Below are 15000 nucleotides of genomic sequence, written 5' to 3' on the forward strand. Positions count from 1 at the left end.
TCTCTGTGAACCCCTTGCTACTTCAGATGACCCTCTTGCTAGTAGTCGAACTCTGAATGAACTCCCAACTTGTACTTTTGCTGAACTCTCTACCGAGTTCACGCACCTGAATTTAAGTGCATGACTATATAGCACATTATAAATTAAGGCTTATATTAAAATGCCTAAATGTTGATTTATATGATATAATGTACTCTTGATGACTATATATCTGTCTTTTTACTGTTCAAGTGATTTAGCATGCTCCTTGAATGTATGATTTAAGTAGTTTGTGCACCTGTGTTTAGGGTTGATTTATGAATACTGTCACTGAGACACTAGCCCCTTTCACACATACAGACCTTTCCGGAAAATTGCCGGCAATTTTCCGGAACGGTTGTATGTGTGAACAGGTCCTTTTTGAAAATACCGGTAAATTCGTTCTGGCTATTTTCCGGAAAGAGAAGTTGTAACATTACCGGCAATTTGCCGGAATGCTGCGCTGTGTGAATGCAGAAGGAAGATTCCCGTAATAAGCGCGTGCACGTCTAGAACGTGCTGACGTGAGACGTCTGCTTTAGCCAATCACAACAGTCAGACGCATTTACGTCCGCGCGGTTTGTGAGGATAAAAGCCTTTGAATATTTTTCCAGACACATTTAGCTGCTAGAAGTTAGTCAGATTACGTTTGTATGTTCTTCTTAATGCCAACTGTGTAAATAATCATCGATGAGATGCTTATGATAAGCCGTTGTTTGTTTACCTTTAAGCTTTGCGTGCGCATATGAGCGCCTGCACACGCAGATAATATGAACATCTCGACATGCGAAAGTGATCCTGCGAAAGTTGTTCACAATATTGATCATCCACAGAGTTTGTAATTTAGTCAAATGTTTACAAATACAAGCGCAACCGTTTAAAGCTCATTTGTGGTGAATGATGTCAGAATTTACCGGTATTTTGGAATGGATGTGTGAATGCTCTTTTCCGGAAAATTTCCGTAACGTCCTCGCCTGTGTGAACAGCGCTTTTTTGAATATACCGGTAAAGTCGTTCCGGAAATTTTCCGGATATTTACCGGTATCACTGTGTGAAATGGGCTACTGAGTATAAAAGCTGACATGTACTCTTCAGCTTTGCGCTTCCCGACTTCTGTTCATTGAGGTTGGTTGCCCTTTGTCCGCCAACTGGGGACAAAGTAAGGATTTTTGTTTTCTGTTTGTCTTTTGTTTGACCTACTTTTTCACTGGATTTTATTTTATTAATAAAAGTGTATTTTATTAATTTTCTTCACTGGAGTGGACAATGACTTCATTTTCCAGAACCCATTTAAGTTACCCTGTGTGGTAAAGTATGCTCTAATTTATTCTTTTGCAAAATACGTTCTTTAAAGACGATCCTTTAACTAAACTCTTGGTAAGAAATATAGCTAAGGGAGGATCCTGATCTTAACTTTATTTAATTAGGGTGATTAAATAAAGGGAGATCAGCACAATATACACAACTGTAACATATTGTAACCTGCATTCTGGAGATAAACATTCCATTTAACATTCCAGAAAACAATCTGGGTGAATCGCCAGGACAATAAAATCACTTGGCGACGAAAAGTCTGGCTTAGTAATCCGTGGTGACATGTTAACAAGTCTGGGAGACTTCACAGAACCACTCTCTGCCTACTTCAAAAGAACATGACAGATAAGATAAGAAAGAAAATGAACTCATCAAATCCAGAACCAGCACAAAACCAATGTGTTATGTTTTGTAAACTTTGTACCTCATTTCTGACTTTTCATACCTGTGTAACATCTCTTATAACCTGTATGCATGTTCCATTTAGGCCTTTGTAAAGCATAAATATTGTAAGGATATGAAAAATTATGTTGATGTACTCTCAACACCCCCATGTTTGGTACCGATGGGTTTCTGCTGACATTTTACAACACATGGTGCATAGGTCGAGACCATAACTCGCATTGCTTTATTCTTTAAAGCCCTGTATTAAATGCCTGTCCGCATGCTTTAGGCGGACGCTCAAATTTGCATACGAGCAGCCCAGAGACAAAGGAAGGTTCGCGCGCAAACTTTCCCCTGAAATCATTGGTCAGAATGCTGTACGGGTCGTCACGTGACCCGCAGGTATAACTCATTCTGCCCTCCCAAACATCTGGGCAGAAAGAGAACGTCCTAAGAAGAACATCATTGTCGGTGGCCTTCGGGCCACGCGGCTTTCCTACGCCGCATGGACTTTCCCGCCACGTTTCTTTATTTTCCGGCAAAGTAAATTCAGTTTAAAGTTTGCGATCGTGTTCGTCCGAACTGCATTACAAACTCCACGCATCAAAGGACATCAAGAGTAGTTTTCATCACGACGGAAGAGAGACGCATAAGAGAGACCGCCAGACATGAAAGACCAGGTGATTTTAGTTATGCGGTTAAGCTGTGCCCCTTTTATCAAAAAGGTGTTTTTTATAACCTTGGTGGTCCGTAATGGAGCGTGTGGAACTGAGAGTTTTGTCACTCTTTAATCTGAAATCTATATTTTCTAGCTTTACTATTTCTCTTTGCTGTTACACGTTCTATAGACCCGATATCTAAACGTGGTTTACCTTTGTTTTGTGTTTAATGTATGTTTGTGCGTTTGTTTGTTCGTTACGTCTGACTAGTCAATAAATTCCATTTATAATCAAATGAATTGTATTGTTTGCCTCACGAGAAAATGTCACTGAAATACAGATTCCCCTGCCTAGCTATTATAAGTTGTTTAAAACTTTTGAATGATTAATCTACTTCACAAGAAGTAGCAATTAAATTCCCTTTTTCTAAATGAATAGATTACCGTGTCCGCTCGGAAGAGCGGCGGCTCTGCTTGTGTTCGTTTGGTCAAATTAACAATAAATTGATCCGGAATATTAATTATTAATAATAATTTGTTATTGTTGATAATTAATATTCATAATCTGGGAATCTGCTCGGTCGCGCGAGCATGATCATTTACAATCATATGTTTGTTTGACCAAACTGACTGAAGCTTAAGCCGGAATATTAATAATTAAGAATAAACCGTTATTGTTGATTATTAATATTCATACAATGAGCTAATTTCATGTTACATATATTGGTGGAGAGAATGCGGGCAGTTTTTCAAACATTTTCTCTGAAACAAACTTTTCAATTCATGGTGATTTATTAAGCGCGATATAGAAAAAAGGACCGCGAGAAGCATTTCCTTTCCTTCAAAACTGGAAGAACGAAAAGCCTCCTTCAGCCATTCTGTTCACTAAACACAGCAGAGAACTGCCCGTGTAGAGTGTAACAATTTAAACTGCAGTTCATATATATTTTAAACCGATTTTGCTGAGACGCACGTTCTGCAAATCATTTAAATATATTAGTGTGCCTGTCGGAGGAAAACACACCTCTCTCAGCGCTTGTAAGACAGTTTGGAAACCCCAAACCTGTCCGTTTAAAAGGCCTTTATAGCTAGAAAACCTCTAGACTATTTCTCCCGTGGTTTCAAACTGTTAGATTAGCTGCCTAACGTTTAACCTCTTTGCTTCGCCGCCGTGCGAAATTAATTTCAGAACTGCTGGACGGTTCTAAATTAATGTATTCGGGAGCTGCAAGCTTGCCTGTAATCCGCTTTCTGAAGAAAGGAATTCTCAGAATCATAAGCGTGTTTTAAATGGTACCGAAATCTGATATGGATGTGAATTCCCATATTTCAGTTATGCTCGTCCGGACCAAATATGTGTACAAACGTGCACCGCCTCGAGAGACGTCTCGCATTTTATGTTTGTTTGTCTAATTGTAATGGTCGAATATTATTATCAGTGTTAAGGCAACATGATATATAATGACCGTTTATGGGAATCTTAGTGGTTCGCGCTTTGCCTTTGTGAAGTCAGCCGCATACCAAGTTATGAATGAGAACTCATTCATAAAAATGACTCTTCGAGCGCTCATTGACTCCTCGTCCATGTAACTAGTGCGCGCGCACGCATGCGTGAAGGACGTAGTCACCACCCCAAAGCATAAGATCCGCCTTCAGGAGGCAGAGTGTGTGACGCGGTTTACATCACAGGGCAAAACCACTCGCTAGCTTCTAACGACTAGCCTTAAGTAAACGAACCCTTCGCGTCTTAATATTACCAAACTGTTAGCACAAGGCTAACCGGATGCGAAGCGTAACAACTTGCTAGCCGCTAACGCCAGCTAATGCTTAAGCAAACCAACCCTTCACATTTTGTAATATTAACAAACTTTAGCACAAGGCTAACCGAATGTGAAGTGCAACTCGGAAACATCTCCCCCTGTCTCCTCCTGCTCTTCTCACATCAGTTCCGCCCACCATTGTGTCTCAAGTGGTCTGAAATGGTCAAACAGTTTGGAGTTAATTTGTTTTAATTTCGATTAAGCATTTTATTTTCCCTGTTATCATTTTATCCAAACAATAGTTTAGTTACCTAAGTATAGATTATTGGTCTGTTTTTATTTCTTTTGGTATTATGAATTATTTTGTTACTTTCAATTTTTTTTTATTAATTTTCTGCCTTCTGTCTTTTTCATTTTAATACCGTTGTCCAGTTTATTTTGTTATTACTTGATTTTTTAATCAAGTTCCCAATAATCTATTCTAAACTTAGGTCATGTTTAATTTTAATTTTGTTGGTTTTGCTATTTGGGGAATAGCCTTTAATCTCTCTATTATTATCATTAATAGGCATAATTTTTCTTCCCTTTTGATTTTTTTTTACTCCATCTTTTCCTCATGCCTTATTTATTCCCTCACCTCTTAGGTTATAGGGAAAGTATAACTATATTAGGGCAAGTATTAGTCTGAAGCTAAATTCAGAGCTATCAATCTATAGATCCCACATCTGATTAAAACATGTTGGGCTAACCCATTAATGTTTGTAGATGCCCCTGAATACTAAGGCACTCTTTCTACTTTTTCTAAGCCGTCCTGTACTGCTTTTACCTATAGGGGATTATTATGATTATTCTTTTAGATTCTTTTATGCCGATTTAATTTTCCTTTAGCCTCCCTCCATCACAGGGTGATAACCTTCTCTATCCATCAGATACTACAGCATACTAAGATTCCTACTCCAACTGGCTCGCCCAGAATAGTAGATCCATAGTACTGCCCGTATCCGGACCCGAGTCCTCTGTGCTTGTGTGGTTAAGCGTACAGGTTATTCAGGTTGCAGATCAAAAGATTGGGTTCATCTGTCTGACATAACTGACCCCTGCTGAAGGATGCGTTAGATACCTTGGCGTTTTGTCTCTCCGGCTTGTGTGGATCACAGTGGCATCAGCAATCGTACTCCAAGAAGCACCGTCCGTGTCAACTGGCATACGATCAATCTTGGTTAATTACCCTGTCATGATTCCACACACGTGCCCGCCTGAGTGAGATTGGCCACCTCATTCTACAGGCCTAGTGCGGCACCGGAATCATCAGGCAAAACCCAATTTTGAATCATGCCAGGCGGTCAGTGACTTTCTTGAGTGCTACGTATTGTGCTAAAAGCCTACGCTGTGTAAGTTCACAACCGAGTTACATTATAGGCAAGTGATCTGATAGCGACTGCAGTAGGAGTTGGGGAAAGTCTAGCCAGATAGCACGCTCTTGCGACTTTCATCTGATTGCCTTTCACTCACCACCAAGTGTAAATAGCATGTAAAACCTAGTCTAAACCTAGCCCACTACAGGACTATAAAACGAACATTTTAGACATGCCCATAGGTTTTGCTATTCTCTCTCTCTATCTCTCTCTCCCTCGTTTCTCATCCTTGTCTGTCTTTCAGTTTTATTTTTATTCATATTTACTGATATCCATATTAGTATTTTCTTTCATTTTTCTTTCCCTGTACACTCGTTCATCCGAGCGAGGTGCCTTTTTGTCTAACTTATCGTTAGTATTATTCATTTTTGTTTTTTTTGGGGTTACTGTTATTTTTATTTACTTAATTCTTTTTATTTACTTTGACCTGCTCAGAGACCACGCTATTGAGAACCACCAGGGTGATTTAAATAATTGATTGATAATTTGCACAGCCTGGCGCATGACTAAAAGCCTTGAGGCCAGTACGTAGATATCAACTGTTATCTAGCCACCCAAATTCGACATCCGAATTGTCCGGCCCCCAGTGGATCCTTAGAAGGACCAACGTCTAGCCGGCACATACCCCCTAGCTGACAACCCTGTCAGACTAATAATATAGCACAATGCTAACATCCACTCGATTTGGCCATGTGGGTCTCTCTCTCTCTCCCTTGTGATCTCTGTCTCACCCAACAGACCAGCATGTCAAGTGCGCCCAGCCCGCTGCTCACTGGGACCAACTGGAGGCCTGGTTAAGTGCTTAACCCACAACCTCCTGCCCAACGACGCCATGGAGCTGCAGCGGCCAAGCAGAGAACAGCTGGACGTCTGCATTAATCCGCTGAGGGCGAACGACCTAGCCCGGAGCCATGACAGCCAAGCCCAGACTCAACTCTCCAGGGCCCTGACACACCTCACCCTTGCACCGGCCAGACCCATAGGAAAGGGTCTCAACCAGCTGGAGCATCGAGCCCAGGACGCCTGCAAGACGACGAGGGAAAAGGACGCCGAACTTCTGGAGCAAATGGACGGACTACAGCGCGCCCCGATGGAGCTACAAGCGGACAACGGACACAAGGAGCGACAAGAGGAAAAAGCCAAAGATGAACTGAGTGTAAAGCTACAAAGCTGAAACACTATTGTAAAGAGCAGAACTAAAGACAGTGAAGCTCGGGCCAAAGCCTCTAAAGTCAACGGCTGAGGGCCCGAGCAAAATTCCAACACGGAACCCAACCAAAAGACTTTATGCATGAACTTGACAGAGTTCACCCAGAACGGTCACATTCCTACAACCCATGTGACTATACGAAAGGGGAAGTGCCGCAGTCAGCCCAAAGGCCAAGACTGGATAGACCAGCAGAGGGGGGTGAATCCAACTCATACCGCCCCGCCAGCCAGCATTCCAGCAACGCCCATCAGTAACACAGGGCCAGGACTCCCTTCAATGGGGTCCCCCACGACAGACACCATCTGTCAGCCAACGACTTTGAACCAGCTGGCCAGGGAAATGCCAACTTTCACCCCAAACCTTGCTGAAGGCGGCGACATGCACTCCTAATTTTAAGACATTGACTTTCACACTTTTACACAGAGGCCAAGTGCCACTCTCTGTGACAAACTGTATCTGCTAAGAATTACTTCGAGCCGTGAGGCAAGAAGTTTCCTGAATCAACAGCGCCGTGCCATCAAAGCAGATTACGAGCCGATGCAAGAGCTCTTACTAGAGTGTTTTACCTGACCCCGTGTCAGAGTAAGGACTGATTGTCGCCATGGGTCTCAGAACAGCCAAGAGACCTCACAAGCATACTGCAGTTGACTACACCAACCCTACTTCGAGACAGGAAATGAGCCACGGACGGAGGAGTTCACCTTCCAGATCCTCTCTCTCTCAAAAGCCTGCTTTCTGTGGTGAGTCCGCACACGGGCAATGCCCTGCCCCCACGCCCTGACCACCCAACAGCGGCAGATTTTAGCTCATAAAATCTGTTCAAAACAAAGACTGTTTTGAAAGACTATCAAACACCTACGAGCTACCCTGTCTCAGAATCTCATCCGGAGCTGACTTTAAAAGGCACGTTACTGTTTCCCAGCCGCAAGACTTCCAAACAGTGAGTTAAAGCCTTTCTCCGCCAGCAGAGGACAGCACCTCCAGGAAGGCGCATGTCCCAACACCAGACAGGATGCTCAGAGACACACTGGGACAAACCACTCACCACAAGCAGCCCAAAAGGAGCCTAACAGCAACCAAGGAATGACCAACCTGCAGTAGCCAGGAGCTCGAGCAACCAGCATCCAGCTAGTTACACGCCAGAGAAAGCCAAAGGTGAAAACCTGACACCAAACAACGACACAGTGGCGTCATGAGCAGCAGAACTGCTAAAAAGCTTGAAGGGGCCCTACAGGAAGTCAAGCCAGACTCCTTATGACTTGAGGGGGGTCCAAAACCATTTACCCCCCCTGAACACCTGCTTTCTGCTCCATCCCCGCAGAGTACTGCGAGTCCAACACAAGCTAAAGACTGTGTATCTAACTGCAGCATCACGCTTCCCCCAAGAAGCAGCCAGTGCCACCATGCTTGCAACCTCGGGTACCAGGAAACACTGGTCTGGTTGTCTGTTTACCTCCCGAGCCACAGCCCACCAACCAGCCACACCTGCGTACAAACAACTGCTCAGGCCCCTGCACTTCAACTCTTGGGGAACCTGAACAAAAGGGCGCGGCAACAACGCGCTACTTGGCTGTAACCGTGGAGATGAAAGAAAGATGAAAAACGCGCGTCAGCACGGAAGCAGACCTCACAATAATGTCATCTTTCCTGTTTGAGTAACTCAAAGCAAGAGTTCAGAGACTAAAACGAACACTTAACTGCCAACCAGGCAGGCTGATGGTGCAAATCATACAGCCAAACTGAGGTTCAACTCACATACGTCGCTCCCATTCAAGTAACGACTGTCCCCATGACTGCAGTGCACCCCGTGTACCCGTCGCCAATGGGCACATACCTGCTGCTGAATGGTAAAGATCCGCTGGATATGTTTGAACCTCTTTCGAACTTTAAACCCCTTTAAAATCTGGGCCCAAGTGCAAGAACTCTCTCACAGCCGTCAGGTCAACCCCAACAGACTGTCAGGTCACCGAGGTCGCGGAAAACTGCTGGAACCCGCGAGAACCCAAATTCAACAACATAGACGGGGTCAAGGTCGCTACTCTGCAGCCTTCAAACCAGCTAGCAACCCCAACGCTTGCTGCCCCAGGCCTCAAAGGGCTTAATGTTGAATAACCGGACTGTGAATGACACTGTGCTTGCATTGTGAGCAGACAACCCAGCAGCCATCAGCCTCACACTGTGCGACACTCCGCCTGAACACACCCCCAGACCTGTGTTCGACTAACGAGCATACACACTACTGTCCAAATGCTGAACTCTCACACATGACAACTGCCAACAGCATTTGCACATTGAACTTGAATCGGAATCAGCGGATGGTTGACCCATCCCGTCCTAACTCTCACGGCCTCGCTGCACGATGTTTACATCAGAGCTAATAGCCTGATACATCTTTAGGCATATATATAGACACCTTTAACGACCGGTGATAGGCACCCACACTTCTCACAGCCAACAACGATGGCTGTCACCCTCAAGAGGCCCCACTCAGGCCAGACCATGCCAGAGGCCTGCTCCGTCATCAGCAAACAAGACTCAGTGGTGCCAGGCTATACAAACAGGTGCTCTATATGGCTCTCCATACGAAAGGCCGAACTCTAAACCATACATTGGGTTTTCTTCCAACCAACAACAGAAGGCATAAAACTGGGCCTCAACCTGGAAGCCATACCCTAAATTGAACTGTCCTCATGAACAGTATATGTCTTGTGTAATAGCTGCATGGCAACTGACATAAAAAAAATCCCCAAAGACTACCTACTGGGACGATTGGTCAGCTACGAGTTCCATGACTTTGAACTCTTGGGCCAATTAGTGGCCTCACCCCACATGCAACGACACCAGAGAGGAGCTTAGAAAACACAAACTATACTGTTCCATTAAAGCTCACCACACTCACATCTGTCTTACCAGTAAACAAATAACAGGTAGGCAGAAGTGAGCTCACTGAGGACTAACCCCTTGCAGTGTGCCCAGCCACTCGTCACCCCATCACTAACATGGATGAAGACAGGGCACTTTCCTCAACAGAACAGACATGCTGAGGCCACGCAGGATGATGTCAACCGACAAACGTCAGCACATCCTGTATGACTACAACGGTGTCCTCGCTAAAGACTCTCTAGACTGCAAGTCCCACTGACCTTCACATGGAAATATCCAACTCCATGCTGGAAAAAGGACATCGGGCTATGCAACAAAACCTGCTCGGCACCCATCTGGCCCATCCTCAAGCCCAGGGTCAAAGGGTGCCTGACCATAGAAAGCTAAATCAGCAAATGCCATTGTCACAAGGGCCAATGACACCACTGGAACAGGAAGTGCCCAGAATTCAAGGACCAACCATCTCCTCAACGCTTGATGTGGTCCCCGCCTTCTGGACAATACCTGTACATTCAAATAAGCTAGCTTTCACCTTGAACAACAGACACTAAACGATCATGAGGTGCCCCGTCGGCTAGGCTAACTCACCAGCCGAAAGCAACACCCTCCTGAACAAAGCATATCCCGATGCTTATGTTAGAGGTAACCTCATCTACGTTGATGACATCCTTAATGAAAGTACCACCGTGCCTGGCCACTCAAAGGAGATAGACCATGGCCTACAACAGTTGACTGTGGCTAGCGCAAAGACTACCGCCTAGCAAGGTCTCTGAACTGAGCGGCTCCCTAAGGTGGTGCAACTACTCCAGACTCGTCTTTTAGAACTGTTCAAAGACTTCTCGACCCGTGACCACCCTGTCAAAAAGGGCTGTCCTTCTGTTTGACGGAAGGTCAACAGCTGGCCACGATTGAAGTGAGACAACGTCTGGGCATATGCAAGTAAGACACTCCTTGCGCCAGAAGGCAAATACTAAGACTGTGTAATAACATCTCTCTGCACGGTGGGTGCCATTTCAACAACTACTCTCCAACTTCTTTGGAGCACAGAAGCCATCATAGACACCTGCCACCAACCTGTCATGTTACTGAACAGTCAGCACATCCGGGATGGCATAAAGTCTAACGCCAGTACGGCCATGCGGCCGATGGCCCCCTAGGGCCACTGTATTGACACTTGTTACACCTTAAGCCACAAATCCACGCTGGGTAACAGCATAGCTGTTTACCAAGACTGTACAACTGACAGACAATTGGCAACGCTGTAGAGGAGGAACCCCAGCCACCTCTGCCAACCTGTCATTCTAGTACTCCCAAGTACTGGGATGAGAATGCGTGCCAAGGTATGCCCACAACCTGTGTCGATGGATGCTCCCACAACCACCGCCGTATGCAGAAATGGCAGCCACCATTGTAACCCTTCAAAGCACAGCAGCCCATGACATCAGAGTGCACTTAGCTGCAGACTCCAACTTGCTTGACTCTGTTTCACGTTCCACCTCCTAGGGGGGAAACAAAAGGCTTCAGAACTGCCCACCACAAGCCCGTGAAACGTCAACACTTTTTCTTCTTCCCAAGTAGGCGACCACAACACTGACAACCACATCATGGTCGTCTACAGAAGAAGATAAGAACAGTTCAAACTTTCAGGCACTGACAAGGACCTGAATGACTGGACCGATGCCCTTACCAAGAAGGTGTATCACATGGTGGACCATGGTCACCACCCAACCAAAACCCCGAGATCTGGCAGCTGTAACCGACAGCCAACAACCCTGCCTAGCCTAGCTGCCACATCCAATCTCACCAGCCCGACAAATGTCGCAAACGACATTGCGACCACGTAGGCATCTGACTCCTCACGTCAGACCAGTTTTATTTTTTTACTTTTACTTTGTCTCTTGTTTTGTTGGTTTTCCACCACTCACCCCACCTACCACCCGATCCTTCTGTCTGACCTCAGCCTCAACACAGATGTCACTAAACACCTCCTACATCTTAAAAAACAGGTGCGTGTGAATCCTTTTTGGGTTGTCCCTGAAGACCCCACGACACCACAGTTCATGCTGCCTCAGAGCCAGAGGAGGGTAATGCTAATGTACTGACCCTGCACACAGCAAAACATGCCCAGGGCGCTGATTCACCGAGCACCACAGCAACAGAGAAACCATCCTCTCATGATCAGACACCCAGATGGATCGGGCGGGACACTTCCATGGGCTCACAAGGAGCAACAATTTATTTTTTTTTTGTTTTCCTCTCCTTCGCTTTCTCTTCCCCTTGAACTCATATGCCAGTACACCAAATGGGTAGAGTGTCTCTCAGCACCGACTACACAGCCCAGACCATGGCATATTTTCTGATGATGAAAACAACTTGGACAGAGGCACCCACCCTGCACTACCAACATCGCACAGGAAGGGCAAAGACTCCTGGTTGTATACGCTCAGCTGCATAGCAGCCAACCCTCAAACCTACGTATCACAACCAGAGTAACAAACACTGGGCCACAAGCCAGGAAAGGGGGTAGAGACCCTGCAACCGGTGTCACAGTGGAATGCCCAGCCAAGCACAGTCATCACAGACACCACCTACTCTCTCCCCTATTCCCTCTCTCTCTCTCTCTCTCTCAGACACCACCTACGCTCTTCCCTGTTCCCTCTCTCTCTCTTCCTTTCCTACACAGGATACAGCCACGATCCTGTACCTCAGTCTCACCAGAAGACCACTGCAACCTCACAACTATACTCCTCTATCACTCATCTCTGGAAAACTGCGGAACAACTACCACTCCGTGCACACATTAACAAGGGCCTCGCCATTCAATAAGATGCAAGCACCAGTGAACAAGTGCACCGCCATACTCCCACGAGCCTTTCAGCGGAAAGCTGGGAAAGGAGACTCAGGAACGGACATCGAGGGGCCCTCACTTCCTGCCCAACCAACAAGTTAAGTTAGATCCCAACCAACCGGGTTTTCTCCGAACCACGTTGTTTGGGAAGAGGGGGACTGTAACATATTGTAACCTGCATTCTGGAGATAAACATTCCATTTAACATTCCAGAAAACAATCTGGGTGAATCGCCAGGACAATAAAATCACTTGGCGACGAAAAGTCTGGCTTAGTAATCCGTGGTGACATGTTAACTTCACAGAACCACTCTCTGCCTACTTCAAAAGAACATGACAGATAAGATAAGAAAGAAAATGAACTCATCAAATCCAGAACCAGCACAAAACCAATGTGTTATGTTTTGTAAACTTTGTACCTCATTTCTGACTTTTCATACCTGTGTAACATCTCTTATAACCTGTATGCATGTTCCATTTAGGCCTTTGTAAAGCATAAATATTGTAAGGATATGAAAAATTATGTTGATGTACTCTCAACACCCCCATGTTTGGTACCGATGGGTTTCTGCTGACATTTTACAACACATGGTGCATAGGTCGAGACCATAACTCGCATTGCTTTATTCTTTAAAGCCCTGTATTAAATGCCTGTCCGCATGCTTTAGGCGGACGCTCAAATTTGCATACGAGCAGCCCAGAGACAAAGGAAGGTTCGCGCGCAAACTTTCCCCTGAAATCATTGGTCAGAATGCTGTACGGGTCGTCACGTGACCCGCAGGTATAACTCATTCTGCCCTCCCAAACATCTGGGCAGAAAGAGAACGTCCTAAGAAGAACATCATTGTCGGTGGCCTTCGGGCCACGCGGCTTTCCTACGCCGCATGGACTTTCCCGCCACGTTTCTTTATTTTCCGGCAAAGTAAATTCAGTTTAAAGTTTGCGATCGTGTTCGTCCGAACTGCATTACAAACTCCACGCATCAAAGGACATCAAGAGTAGTTTTCATCACGACGGAAGAGAGACGCATAAGAGAGACCGCCAGACATGAAAGACCAGGTGATTTTAGTTATGCGGTTAAGCTGTGCCCCTTTTATCAAAAAGGTGTTTTTTATAACCTTGGTGGTCCATAATGGTGCGTGTGGAACTGAGAGTTTTGTCACTCTTTAATCTGAAATCTATATTTTCTAGCTTTACTATTTCTCTTTGCTGTTACACGTTCTATAGACCCGATATCTAAACGTGGTTTACCTTTGTTTTGTGTTTAATGTATGTTTGTGCGTTTGTTTGTTCGTTACGTCTGACTAGTCAATAAATTCCATTTATAATCAAATGAATTGTATTGTTTGCCTCACGAGAAAATGTCACTGAAATACAGATTCCCCTGCCTAGCTATTATAAGTTGTTTAAAACTTTTGAATGATTAATCTACTTCACAAGAAGTAGCAATTAAATTCCCTTTTTCTAAATGAATAGATTACCGTGTCCGCTCGGAAGAGCGGCGGCTCTGCTTGTGTTCGTTTGGTCAAATTAACAATAAATTGATCCGGAATATTAATTATTAATAATAATTCGTTATTGTTGATAATTAATATTCATAATCTGGGAATCCGCTCGGTCGCGCGAGCATGATCATTTACAATCATATGTTTGTTTGACCAAACTGACTGAAGCTTAAGCCGGAATATTAATAATTAAGAATAAACCGTTATTGTTGATTATTAATATTCATACAATGAGCTAATTTCATGTTACACAATTATGTCATCAAACTGTAGTATAAATGCAGTATCACACTCGTAGCAGTGCGATATGGCTGTATATTGGCACTGGTGGGGGCCTGTGGCCTCGTGCCAACGCACGCCTCCCAATGCCGATATACAGCCATTTCGCACTGCTACGAGTGTGATATTGCTCATTTATATAACAAAAGTGTGCTTTTCATATTGCGTGAATCATATTGCCCTCATGCTAGCATTTAAACTTTAAAATATTAGATTAACCCATTGTTAATATTGTCACAACTTGTCAATGACATGAGTGTATCAACAGTTTATCAATTTAACATGTTAATTAATTTATCTTTAAACGTCTCTGACTACGCTATTTGACTTTTTATCTTGTGTGATCAGATCATTGATTCTGCCCTTACACGTTGTTAGTATTATTTTGCTGAAAGATAAAAAGGACCTCTTCTTTTTAAACTTTGTGTTTATGCTATTAACATACTACTTGTATTTTCTTTCTTTGCAGTGTTGCATGCCATCTAGTCCTGATTGCATGGATTGAGTCCTGTTTCAGTCCAGCACAGTTATACCTGCCGATCAAGGACCTGAAGCTACCAAGCAGATGTGTGGGCAGCTGTGAGCCCACTGGACATCACTACTGGAAGTGATCAACCTAACATGGCTCCCCTTCAACTGGAAACAGTTACTGGGAACCAACACTCAACTGGTGTGATATGTTAAGATCATCTAAGAATTATTTTTTCTATAAATATTAATTTAATCT

The 15000-nt window shown here is 44.5% G+C and overlaps 2 protein-coding genes across 2 annotated transcripts in view; one reads left to right on the forward strand and one right to left on the reverse strand.

Annotated features, from left to right (window-relative positions):
- LOC137489863 (uncharacterized) overlaps positions 1-15000 on the forward strand; it is an 86678-nt gene that overhangs the window by 65345 nt on the left and 6333 nt on the right. Inside the window, exon 3 of the mRNA XM_087261996.1 lies at positions 14743-14943. The gene's annotated coding sequence lies outside the window, so the exon portion shown is untranslated. The remainder of the gene's footprint in view (positions 1-14742; positions 14944-15000) is intronic.
- Positions 1-15000, reverse strand: part of zgc:112271 — a 31311-nt gene that overhangs the window by 4351 nt on the left and 11960 nt on the right. The gene's annotated exons all lie outside the window — the stretch shown is intronic.

Source organism: Danio rerio, chromosome 7 (assembly GCF_052040795.2).
Source record: "Danio rerio strain M-AB ecotype USA chromosome 7, GRCz13ab, whole genome shotgun sequence".
Classification (NCBI taxonomy): Eukaryota; Metazoa; Chordata; class Actinopteri; order Cypriniformes; family Danionidae; genus Danio; species Danio rerio.